A 12,291-nucleotide genomic window follows, 5' to 3' on the forward strand; every position below is an offset into this window, starting at 1 on the left:
AGACATCTTGCCCAGAATCTACCTCAGAGTTTTATCCTCTTAAAGATCTACCTGGGACTCACCTCCAACTAAGGGGGTATTTCAGCTCCATCCAGACCAACAGAATAGTCCAGAATGAGCCTGAGAGGCCCAGGTTGACAGCAGGCCTGAGGACGACTCAAGGCAACTCAAGGGTAAGGACAACATCTGCTCTGCTTTGGTTTTCAGGGCAGTGAGCCCAGGTCAGAAAAGCTTCATTGAGTGAGTGAGTGAGTGAATGAAAGAGTGAGAGAGGGAGTGAATGAATGAGAGAGGGAGAATGAGTGAGTGAATAAGTGCATGACTAAGAGAGAGTGAGAATGAGTGGGTGAGTGAATGAGGTGAATGAGCGAGAGTGAATGAGTGAATGTATGAGTGAATAAGTGAAAGAGTGAGTGAATGAATGAATGAGTGGATAAACACACAGTGTCGTCTTTAATAAAGCTTGTGCTGTGACCTCATGGTCACGTTTTACGGATTACGGACACACAGGCACTCAGCGGCCACTTTTTCTGCCCCTCGCCTGGCCTCTGGCCCTCCCTTCTCCCGCCCTCTGGGTGGTGGTCTGGGTGCAGGGCCACAGTGGTGATAGAACAGAGGAGATCGTGGGGGAGGATGCCATGAACCCGCTGAGCTGCAAAGGACAACTTGTTGTACCACCTTGTGGAGGTGCCTGTGGGGGAACCATGGGGAGACCAGCTGAGTGGGGACAGAGTTGTGAGTTTGGGGGACAGCCTGCAGGCAGCAAGTGAGCAGGGTAAGTGTGGAGTCAGGCAACCCAGTAACAGAGGGCCATAGCACCTACTCTGCTCCAAAGCCCCCAAATTTTCGCCCACCTGGGGCTCGATGGAGAGTGCAGAGCTACCGGCTCCCACTCACAGATGAGAAGGCGGGGCTCAGAAAGCACTTTCGTCCCCCATCCTCCCAGGGAGGGCATGAGGAGGGCAGCTCAAGCCTCAGTTTCCTCACCACCTCTACCCCAGTGAGTTCCCCCCAACCAGCTGGCTGCAGGTTAGGCCCGAGGACCCCCGGACCCCGGGCACAGAGGCCCCCGCCCAGCCTATCAATCCAGGCTCCCACTCCCTCCTCAGTCTGCAGAAGCAGGCTGCCAGAGCTGGGCCCCGTGCCAGGAGAGGGCCAGAGCCACCTGCGGGAGAGCAGGGTGGTGGACAGGAGCGTGGCCAGCCCCCCACCCACCAGCTGGGGGAGCCCGGCAAGCTGCCAAGCCTGGCTGGCCCTGTAAGATGGTGGGTAAAAGGGCTTTGTGGCGAGCAGGTGGCCACCCCTAGAGGGACAGAATTTATTCTTGCCCAGCAAGGGACTTGGGGTCTCAGAGCCAGAGGAGGGATGACAGATGGAAGTGGGGGACATCAGAGCTCGCAGGGCCCCAAGCCCCTCATTTGCCCGCTCCACTGGGAGCCAGCTCAGGGGCCAGTAGTCGGGGAACACGGACCCATCGGCCGGCGTCTCAGCCCCTGGGAGCCGGTTCACCTGTACTTACCCACGCCTGCCTCCTCCACAGCCCACTGGCCCTCACTCCTGACTCCGGGGGCTGCTGGTCCACTGTCACAGGCTCCCCGCCTACTCACTGACGCCAAGGCAGAGCCACGCCAGGACCCACCATGGCATCAGGAAGGGGAGGGGCCGGCAGGGGGCTTCTCCGAGAGTGACCCTTGAAAGGACGTTACAGGAAGGTATGGGGCACGTGGAAAGCAGTCCAGGCTGGGCCCAGAGGCTGCACGGGGGACAGTTGGCCAGCGTGGGTGCCAGCCATGTGGGTGCAGGACAGGCAGCTCGGGGTCGGAGAGGAGCACCTTAAGTTTGAGTCTTTATCCTCAGGGGAGGTGTTTGAGCGGGAGAGGCATAGATCACATCAGAGTTTGGGGGGTAGTTGTCTAGCAGGGTTACTGCATAGTACAAATGGTGAACATGCTCAGCTGTTAACTTAGAGGTTGGAGGTTCGAGTCCACCCAGACTCTCCGCAGAAGAAAGGTTGGCGATTTACTTCTTGAAAAATCAGCCAGTGAAACTCCTGTGGTGCACAGGTCTACTCTGACACACACAGGGTTGCCACGAGTCAGAGTTAACTCAACAGCAACTGGTAGATAAGGGGAGAAAAAAATCAAATCAAACCAAACCAAACCAGCTGCCATCAGGTTGACTCCAACTCATGGTGATTCCATGTGTGTCAGAGTAGAACTGTGTTCCACAGGGTTTTCAATGGCTGGTTTTTTGGAAGTAGATCACCAGGCCTTTCTTTTGAGGTGCCTCTGGATGGATTCAAACTACCAACCTTACAGGTCGTAGCTAAATACTAAACCATTTAAACCACCCAGGGACTCCGATACGGGGAAAAAAACAAAAACAAAAAATACCAAGCCCGTTGCCTTCACGTTGATTCCGACTCACAGCGACCCTATAGGACAGGGTAGAACTGCCTCACAGGGTTTCCAAGGCTATAATCTTTATGGAAATGGAGTGCCACGTCTTTCTCCCGTGGAGCAACTAGTTGGTTCAAACCACCGACATTTGGGTTAGCAGCAGAGCTCTTAACCACTGTGCCACCAGAGCTCCCTGATAGGGACAGAGGGAGGGTAAAAGAGAAGGGAGAGGGAGGAAGAGGGGGAGGAAGGGAGGGAGGGAAGGAAGGCGGTTAGAAAAAGCCGAGGAGGAGGAGGGAGGGCAAAGAGGAGGGAGGGTGAGGGAGGTGAGGGAGGGAGGGGGCACTGTCCTCATGATGTGGGCCTCCTTCCAGGACGTGAGTTTCAGGCAGCCCCAGGCCTGTCTTCGTCAAACCGGACCCCTCAGCCCAGGAAGGCCATGGCGGGGGTCAGCGTGGTTCTCTCTAATTCATCAATTCATCAAATGCACACCAGCCCTTCCTCTGGGTGTGCACACTGTGCTAAGCTCTTTCCAAGTGTTAGCTCACTGGACCCCCACACTGACCCGTGAAGCAGGAAGCCAAGGCTGCCCCCCATGACCTGCCTCCACCGCCCACGCTGAGCTGGACCCAGCCTGGCAGGGAAGAGCAGGGCTGGGAGAAGCCACCGCAACTGTCCCCGGGAAAAGGGACGGTGCTGGGGCCGGGGCAGGGGCGGGGAGGCGGGGCTGAATGCTGGATATCAAGGTGGAGGGGCTGACAGGAGGTGCTGATGGAATGGAGGGGCAAAGAGGGGAGTCCAAGAGAAACGGGGGGGGTGGAGCTGTTACTGGGGCAGTGGGCAGTCTTGTGCACACAGAGCCCTGGGCACCCCCTGTAATCAAGGGGCCCAGATCAGTAACAGGTATCTGGCTTCTTGGACTAAATCATGAACCACCTTCTGGCCTGGACTACAACTGTCCCCATGGATGTCCATGCTGGCCTAAAGCCATGGGAGAGGATGGGCCCTGGGTCTGAGTCCCAGCCCTGCTTTGACTGCCTGGACACTCTGGGCAGTGCCTCCCCTGTCTGGGGGGGTGGCTGGGGGTGAGGGGGTGTCAGGGTCTGTCCGATGTGGCACTTGTGAGCTGTGAGCCTTGGCTGACTTATTTCTCCTCCTTGTGTCTCAGTCTCCTCATCTGTAAAATGGGCACACAGCTCCTCCCTGGCCGGCAGTGTAAGGATTCATGGAGGTGCTATGGTTTGCCCAAGGCTGGCCACACGAGGCAGGTGTGGATTAGCTGAGCCTGTGAAGTGCCAGGGTCTGTGTGTTTCAGCGTCTGGTGGTTGTGGCAGGGGGGATGTAGGCAGGGCGAGGGCCAAGGTTCCCTGTCTTGGCCTTGGGGCTGTGCTCCAGGAGGCACACGGCCACCTGGCCACCTTCCCTGTGAGGCCAAGGGAGCCAGAGAGCTGAGGCAGAGTGTATGGGGGTCTGTCTCACTTCACTTGGATCTGCTGGGCAAGTCCCTGCCCCTTGCCAGCCTCAGTTTCCCCGTTTGGAAGGAGGGAGATGGAGAAGCTCAAAGCTCTGGTTTGAAAGCCCTGTCCAGCTCCCTGCTGCCTACCCAAGCATCTGTGTCTCCCTCTACTCTCCCTAAGAAACAAAGGTTTCTCCTCGAAGGTAGAATTTCTGGACATTTTGCCCCAAGAGGAAAGTGACAGATGGAAGCTGTTCTGCCTTTAAAAGACCTGAACTTGTACCGGGTTGAACACTGTCCCCCCAGAATTCATGTCCATCCAGACCTGTGGGTGGACAACCATGTGAAAACAGAGGCAGAGACTGGAGTGACGCCGCCCCAAGCCAAGGAGCACCAAGCCTGGCCGAGGGGCATGGAAAGCTGGAAGGGGTAAGAAAGGACCTTCCCCTAGGGCCTTCAGAGGGGCAGAGCCCCGCTGACACCCTAACTTCACATGCCCAGCCTCCAGAATGGTGATAAAATACATTTCCGTTGTTTTAAGGCCCTTGGTGTGTGGTCCTCTGTCACACCAGCTGAAGGACACTCCAAAATCCCAGCACCTCCTGGCCGTGTGACATTGGCCAAGTCACTGGATCTCTGCCCAATGACACAGAGTCACTGAGGCTCTGGGGATCACCCCAGCCTACAACATTCCAAGAAGGTTAACGCAAGAGAACGTGTAGGGCTTGCAAGGGACACTCCCAGCCCTCTGTAATTGGCCATCGCGGTCCTCCGGCACCGGTCCTGGCAACCTGGAACCCCTCGTGTCTCACCACTGGGCTGTGTGCTGCCCCCCACCCCCAGCAGTCAGGTGTTAGCACCTGCGATTCCCTCTGCCTGCCACGCCCTCCTCAACTTGTCCACCTGAGAGACACCTGCCTACCTGGCTCAAAGTGGAGAGGGCCCCTCTCCTCGCTCCTTTGAGCCCTCCCTGACTGGCAGCACTGAATTGGTGGCCCTCTCTTACACTCCACTTCCCAGCAGTCGGATTCCCAGGGACCCCGGGAGGGCACAATGTGGCCCCCTGATCCTGGGCCCCAGGCCCTGCACAGCACCTGACACGACAAAGGTGAACCAGCCACAGAATGCATCCCCTACCCTGCCAGAAGGAAGCTTCCTCTAAACCCCTGCCAGCTGGGACCATCGGAGCCTGGGTGGGAGTCTGGGAGGGGACGTACTACCGCACACGCTGCCACAGGAGCCACTGGGCAGAGCCCTCCTCCCAACTTCTCCAGAAACACCTTCATGGATGCCCTGTCCATCAGTGAGCATGCATAGCTGGGGCTGTGCTCACAGATTGCACACCTGGATGGATATGTCCGCTGGAGCCCTTGGGTCAAGAGCACAAGTGGGCGTGTCAGAACTCCAAGCACAGCAGGGACTACACACGTGTGATGGCTGATCACATGGCCATATGTGAGGTGCATGAGCACAAAAACATGTTAACAGCATGTGCTGGTGTGTGCAGGAGTGTCTAGGCAGTGGGCCCATGGGGGTACCTGTGTGCATCACTGTGCACATCTCTGCCCAAGGGAGTGCCATCCACATGCTTGTGACTGTACTTTAAAGACTGGTGTGTGACTGTGTGCACATGTGCGAAGGTGTGCTGTGGATGCAGGGGTGTGGAGAGTGTGCATGTGTATGAACATGTGCTGTGCATGCATGTATATATTACGGTGTGTACACACATGTGCTATTGTGTTCTGTGCATGCATGAATATATAATGTGTGTGCACACGCATGAATATGTGCTGTGCATACATGTGTGTATACGAGTGTGCATGCACATGCAAGAACATGTACTGTGGATTCACGTGTGTATATGAGAGTATGTGCACATGTACAAACATGTGTTGTGAATGCATGTGCGTATTACAGTGTGTGTGCAAGTATGAATCTGTATTGTGGATACACGTGTTTTAGAATGTGTGTGCACATGCGCAAACATGATGTGCATGTCCATGTGTCTATGACAGTGTGTGTGCATATGTACTGTCGGTGCAGGTATGTGTATTACAGTGCGTGCACATTTATGAACATGTACTATGCATGCACGTGTATCTTAGTGTGCACACATGTATGAACATGTACTATGCGTGCATGAGTGTGCACACATGTATGAACATGTACTATGTGTGTGTATGAGTGTGCACACATGTATGAACATGTACTGTGTGTATATGAGTGTGTACACATGTATGAACATGTACTACACATGTGTATGAGTGTGCACACATGTATGAATGTGTGCTATTCATGCACCTGTGTATACGACAGTGTGTGCATGTGTACTATAGGTGCATGTATGTGTACTAGAGTGTGTGCACATGTACGAATGTGTACTGTGCGTGCACATGTGTATGTGTGTGCTCAGGTATGAACATGCACTTGTGTATACAAGAGTGCGTGCACATGTATGAATGTCATAGCAGCACTGCACACCCCCCCCATGTGTGCATTCCGAAGTGGGCTATGGGAGTGCACGTGACCATAATACATTGTGCATTTGTGTGTGCGCTTGCGCTTGCCCGTGTGTTGTGTGTATGTGCGTGACACCCACATCCACCCCTCCGAGGGCACATTTCTTTGTGTTTCCAGGGCAGCTGCCCTGGGCCGAGGGTCTTCTGTTCCAGCCTCCTCCTGTTTGATCCCTGACTTGTCTGAATTATGGCCATGTGGGATTTCTGGTAGGTTGTTTTTCTGAATGATTGTCTCTGGCGAATCACATTCCTCAGAGCTAACATGGTCTTGCTCTGTAGGGACACCATCATGAGGGAACCAAAATAAACCCGGATGCCTGTCAGACAGCAAACGTCTTGGAAGCTGGAGTTTCATCTCTGTCTAGATCCTCTCCCGCCTCCTCCCTCCCTTCCCCTAGGGGACGCAGCTGTCCAGCTCCCAGACCCGGCCAAGGACAGGGCCACACTGGGAGCCCCCAGAGCGCCACACAGCCCCCATAAATGAGCCCTCTCTGCTGCACTCGCCCGTTTCCAAACCAATAAGCAAACAAGAAATCCATTGTACAGAACCTAAACCCTCAGACGGAGAGATTTCAGATCAGAACACACCCGTCACCAAGCCACAGGAATTCATGAGACCACGCCCACCACCTGCTCTGGGGTCTGAGAGGTGGAAGGGGGCAGTGCCCCCCAGGGGGGCGTGCACATGCACACACTGTGCAAAAGCACACAATATGCACTGTGCATGCATGTATACACTTGCACACACATGCATGCACACACAGGCACTGGGAGACACGTACACCCACTCACAAACTGAGGTCTGCGAAGTGCATCTCAGAAGGAAGGGTACATGCTGGATCCCCGAGAAGACGACTTCTGAGCTCCACATTCACGGGCAACCCAAGGGATTCGGGGCCCAATCAACCCCCTGGCTTCACCTTTTGGTTCACACTAATTCATTTTAGGGTTGTGTCTCCCCCAGAAACACATCTTGGAAACGCTACTGGGTGCCAAGGGGAATAGGATCGGCTTGACAAATGGCTTCTCTGTGACAATGTGTCCCTCAGTTTGTCCTGGATATAAACGGGAGCATGGGTTCTGCTCCTCAATCTTTTCCTCCACAGCAATGTACTTTCGATGTTCAAGGAAATGTAAAAACAGACGTGCCATGCCACCAGTCTCTCATCTGCAGCGTCACCCCCAGTATGGGCTGCCCCTAAATGAGCCACTTGTCCCCATCCAGGCCCAAGCTATTGTTTCTTCACCTATAACCAGAAGGAGTTCCTAAACATATAAATCAACCCCATCTTTCAGCTGCTTTGTTGTTGTTAGTTGCTGCTGAGTCAATTCCAACCCATGGTGACCTGATGTGCAGAGTAGAACTGCTCCATAGGGATTTCAAGGCTGTGACCTTTCAGAAGCAGATGGTCAGGCCTTTCTTCTGAGGTGCCCATGGGTGGGTTTGAACCGCCAATCTTTCGATTAGTAATCAAGTGCTTAACTGTTTGCACCACCCAGGGAGTCCTCTCAGCTGCTTAGAACTCCCCAGACACTTCCCAAGATCATCAGAATATGATCCAAGCTCTGCCTACCACCCTGGGCCCCGCCAGCCTCCCCACCTGCCTCTTAGGCATGATGGCCTTGCCATTCCTCCAACTGCCAAGTATGTTGCACTCCAAGGCACTTGCTATTCTCTATGCCAGCACTCTGTCCCTGCGTCTCTGCATGGCAGGGCCCAGAGGGACACAAGGCCAAGTCCATGCTGTCTTGAAGAAGCAGAGCTCCAGGGCTGAATAACGGCCCCATGGGCCAAAATCAGAAATTAAAATAAATCAACGACACTGTGAGCATCAGCAGCAGAATGTGCATTGACAATTTAGATTCACCAAGCGCCGGCCGTCCGCCCCAGCCCTCAGAGAGAGAGGCTGAGACTCAGTGAGGGGAAAGGGTGCCCGAGGTCCACCACCTATCAGTGGACCTGAGCCTCCAGCCTCCAGCTAAGGGTCTCTGACTCTTCTCCATGCCCCAAGCCACTGAGAGGTGGCTGCTGTCGTAAGCCCATTTGACAGAGGAGAGCAACAGGGCACAGAGGGGGACGTGGCCTGTCCTAGGTCACGTGCCAGCTGGAGGCAGAACAGATACTGGAAGCACCCCCTGACCTGCAGCTTAGCCTTCCAGAGATTTCCACAGGACGGTGAGAAGGCCCTGGAGACCCTCCATGGGGATGGCGGAGGGCTTGGGCTCCCCCACAGGCAAGGGGCAATGGTGTGGACCTCCCTTCCTGGAGCCACAGCAGACCGGGAAGGAGGGTCCCTGAGGACCAGAGTTCCCAGAGGAGACAGAGCAGCAGAGCCCTGAAGTCACTGTAAAGGACTTCCAGGCATGGGGTGGGCACTCAACTCAGCCTCGTCATGGTGAGCTGCTCTGCAAACCTGCTGCATGGCTGTCCAGACTCGGCCCAGCCATCCCCTTGTCCTGGCTCCCTCGGCCCTGAGCTCCCCTCAGGCCCAGCCCAGACCACCTGGCAGGGGGCCCAGCTCAGAGTCCAGGCTCCGGAAACACACGGAGGGTCCCCTGGCGCCCTGGACTTCCAGGAAGGCCATGGAGGGACGGGATAGTGGGGAAGGTCTTGAGCAGGAGAAGAGAGCTGGTTGCTGGGTCACATGGGCCCCGGCAGGGTGTCCAGGAAGCAGACGTTTCCAGGGTGCTGGCCGAGGTTGCTACCCAGTTTTGATAAACTCAGGGCCAACCCTGCCGCTGACCAACCGCAGCCCAGAGCAGCACTATTTCCTCACTGAGCATGCTCCAAAAGCTCAGGAAGGAGAGAGAGTTATTAAAGTGCCTACTGTGTGCCAGCTCCAGGTCCCGAGAATCCAAGGAGGGGGTCTTAGCCCCTCCCAGGAGGGCTGGAGCCACCCTCATCCCCATGTGTGCAGGGGGAGCTGGCTACCTGTGTTTGTATCTCTATTTACTAAACTACAAACACTTAATGACTAAGAGATGCCTGGGTTTGATCCTGTTCAAAATAATAGGTTCTGTTGGTAAACACGCAGGAGCATCCCAGCTGTCTGTCTTTCCAATCACACAAGGGGACTCCGATGGACTGAGCTCTTTCCAAAGGGGCACACACTGAATGGCAGGACTGCGGCGGGGCTGGGGGCACCCCCACACACCCCTGGGCTCCTGTTATACCATCCAGGTCCCCAGTGCTAGGGAAGACAACACAGTAGGTGCTGCCTAAACGCTTACCCTCCAACTGGCCGTTTTATGGAAGCGGCCAATGGAAGAGCCAGTGGCAACAGAGAGAAGTGTGAACTCGGGCAGCGGTGGACTGTGGCCCCCAGAACCAGGGCCAGTGCACAACACGCTGGCCCACACCCCTACACTGGAAAGCCGTAGGCAGGGCCTCAGTTTCCCCATCTGTAAGGCGAAGGGGTATCTGGAAATGAGGGGGCTCTCTCAGGATTGAGGCGGGAGGTGGGTGCTGGGGATAGAGTGTGGGAGGGGACTGAGCCTGGACTCCTCTACCCTCTCTGACCTGGACCTCATGCATGTTCCTAACTGGTCCTTGGTCTCCTCATCTGTTAAGTGAAAGCTCCATCAAGTACAATGAACCCGCACCAATGGCCGGGAGATGGCCGGAAGTTTTTCCATCAGGCTGCCCCTCCCTGTCCCCACACTGTCCCCATGGATACTGGGGGCGTGGTTTCCCCCACAGCCCTCCCCACTTTAGAGCGCTGAGGCATCACAGATGGGGTGCAGTCAGACAGGGAGGCCCCGAATCCCTTTTTCAAGCTAGACCCCAGGGCTGCAGGGCCCAGCCCAGACCCAGCAGAGAGGGCGCCTAGAGCAGAAACCACAGTGGAGGGGGCGTTTACTGGGGGGTCTGTGCCCCTCCCTGCCCAACTGACCCCATTCACCGCTCCCCAAAGGCACCTAGCCCTCTGCTCCTATGGACCCCTGCGGATGCCCGCCCCTCCATCTGGTTATCTAAGTGCTGCTGGCCCCTAAAGCCAGCCAGATGCCTCTTCTGGGAGGAGGCCCCATACTCAGGGCAGAACAGCCCCTAAGGAGGCGGCTAGGGCCCCACCCACAGGGGAGAGGAACCCCGAGGGCCAGACGGCCATAAAGCCATAAACGCTGAAGATCTAAGGCTTATTGTCAGGGCAGGAAGAGAGGCAACTGGGCTGAGTCATGGCCAGGGTCTCCCCCCTCAGAACAGCCTGGAACAGCCGGATAAGAGGCCTGGGTGCAGGCTCCGCCCAATGCCCAGACCCTGGCCAGCCTCCGTGACTCAGTTTCCCCACCACATGGTGTGCCACATTCTACACCCCACCTAAGAAAGCCCGTTAGGCCCACCACTGCCACCACCCCCTCTCCCTGCCTGTGGTCATGTTCTCGGTCTCTGTACTGCACCGAGGCCTCGTCCACTTGGCCAGCCCAGCAGAGAAGGCCTGGCCCTGGTGACCAGGAGGCTGGTTCCTGCTGTGGTTCTGTGCCATGTGCCTTCAGGCAATGCTGGACCCCACTGGAGAATGGCCTGACCAGAGATCTCCAAGGAGGGACTATTTGATCAGTATATTTGTGTGTCTATTGTCTGTCCCCACCACTGGGACCCAGCTCCAGGACAGCCAGGGCGGTGCCACTGTCTCGTTCCAAGGCGCCCACAGTAAGCCTCTGCTGAATACACCTTCAGGTCTCCTTCAGTTCGGTTGGCCAGAAGTCTCTGTTCCTGCCCCAAATGCACTAGGTCCCACGGGGCCTCTCCTCTTTTCCTCTCCCGGAGAGGCCAGCAGAGAGCTGGGCAGAGCCCAGTCTCAATTCAGGGAACACAGAGCAAGGCCGGGGTGCAGGTCTGGAAACTGGGGGGAGGGTGGACAGAACAGGCAAGACCAGAGAGAGGCACTGGGTGCCCACAGCTGCTGCCCCACTCCCTGGCTCATTTCTAGGGCTGTCAGCTGCACAGCACTCAGGGGACACAGGTATCCCCACAGCGGCAGCTGCCCCTGCCCAGCTCAAATAATTACCTGACCTGGCCCAACACAGCCGGGGACAGCAGCCAGACACAGGACCCCCTCCACCTGCACCGCTGCCATCCTGTGTGAACTTGGACAGTGCCCTGCCCTGTTGCGTGCCTCAGTTTCTCCATCTGTACAGTGGGGTCCCAATCCCTCTGCAGTGGGGTCCACTATCAGCCCCCACCCTCAACACATCCCCCCCAAAGGCAGTCACCACCTGGGCTTCCACGGGAAGGACTCCGGAATCCATGACAGAAAACAAACAGAACGACGATGTGGGGGGCAGGGGGAGGCGCCAGGGATGACAAATGTACCCGATGTCCGTGGCAACTCCACCATCCGCTCCAGGTTCACGCCCAGAAATTTATGGGTCTGTCATCTGGCCCTGGAGATGTGTCTCCTGCCTGTCATCCCCCGGCGTTTGTCATCTGCCACCCTCCCTCCACGTATATTTATGCACACCCACCCGGGCATCTTCAGGGTCTGCCTGCTTGTTTCCTGCGGAGATATATGAGCACCCCAAGTCCATGCGCCTCTGCTCGTAAATTCCTCCCGATGCTATGGCATCTGAGTCCAGCCACTCGGAAACAGGGTCCCCTATGGCCAGGACGGTGGGGCAGTGGGCTGAGAAGGAAGGTTTCCTGAGTGTTTAGAAAATTTTATTGAAATCTAGAGCTGGTGTGTGTGTGTGTGTGTGTGTGAGAGAGTGTGTGTGTGTGAGTGTGTGTGTGTGTGTGTGTGTGTGTGTGAATTCCTTTGAGTTTTTCAGTAGAATCCTATTTTGGTGACTGTCAAGTCCAGTCTGCCTAGTCTTGACAGGTCTTAAGATTCTCATACTATCACTTTCCTGGACATGGACACTACAAATTATATTGAATCAGAAATCTAATTTAATCCATTCTTATTAAATTGGAAGC

Source organism: Trichechus manatus, unplaced genomic scaffold (assembly GCF_000243295.1).
Source record: "Trichechus manatus latirostris isolate Lorelei unplaced genomic scaffold, TriManLat1.0 scaffold00151, whole genome shotgun sequence".
NCBI lineage: Eukaryota > Metazoa > Chordata > Mammalia > Sirenia > Trichechidae > Trichechus > Trichechus manatus.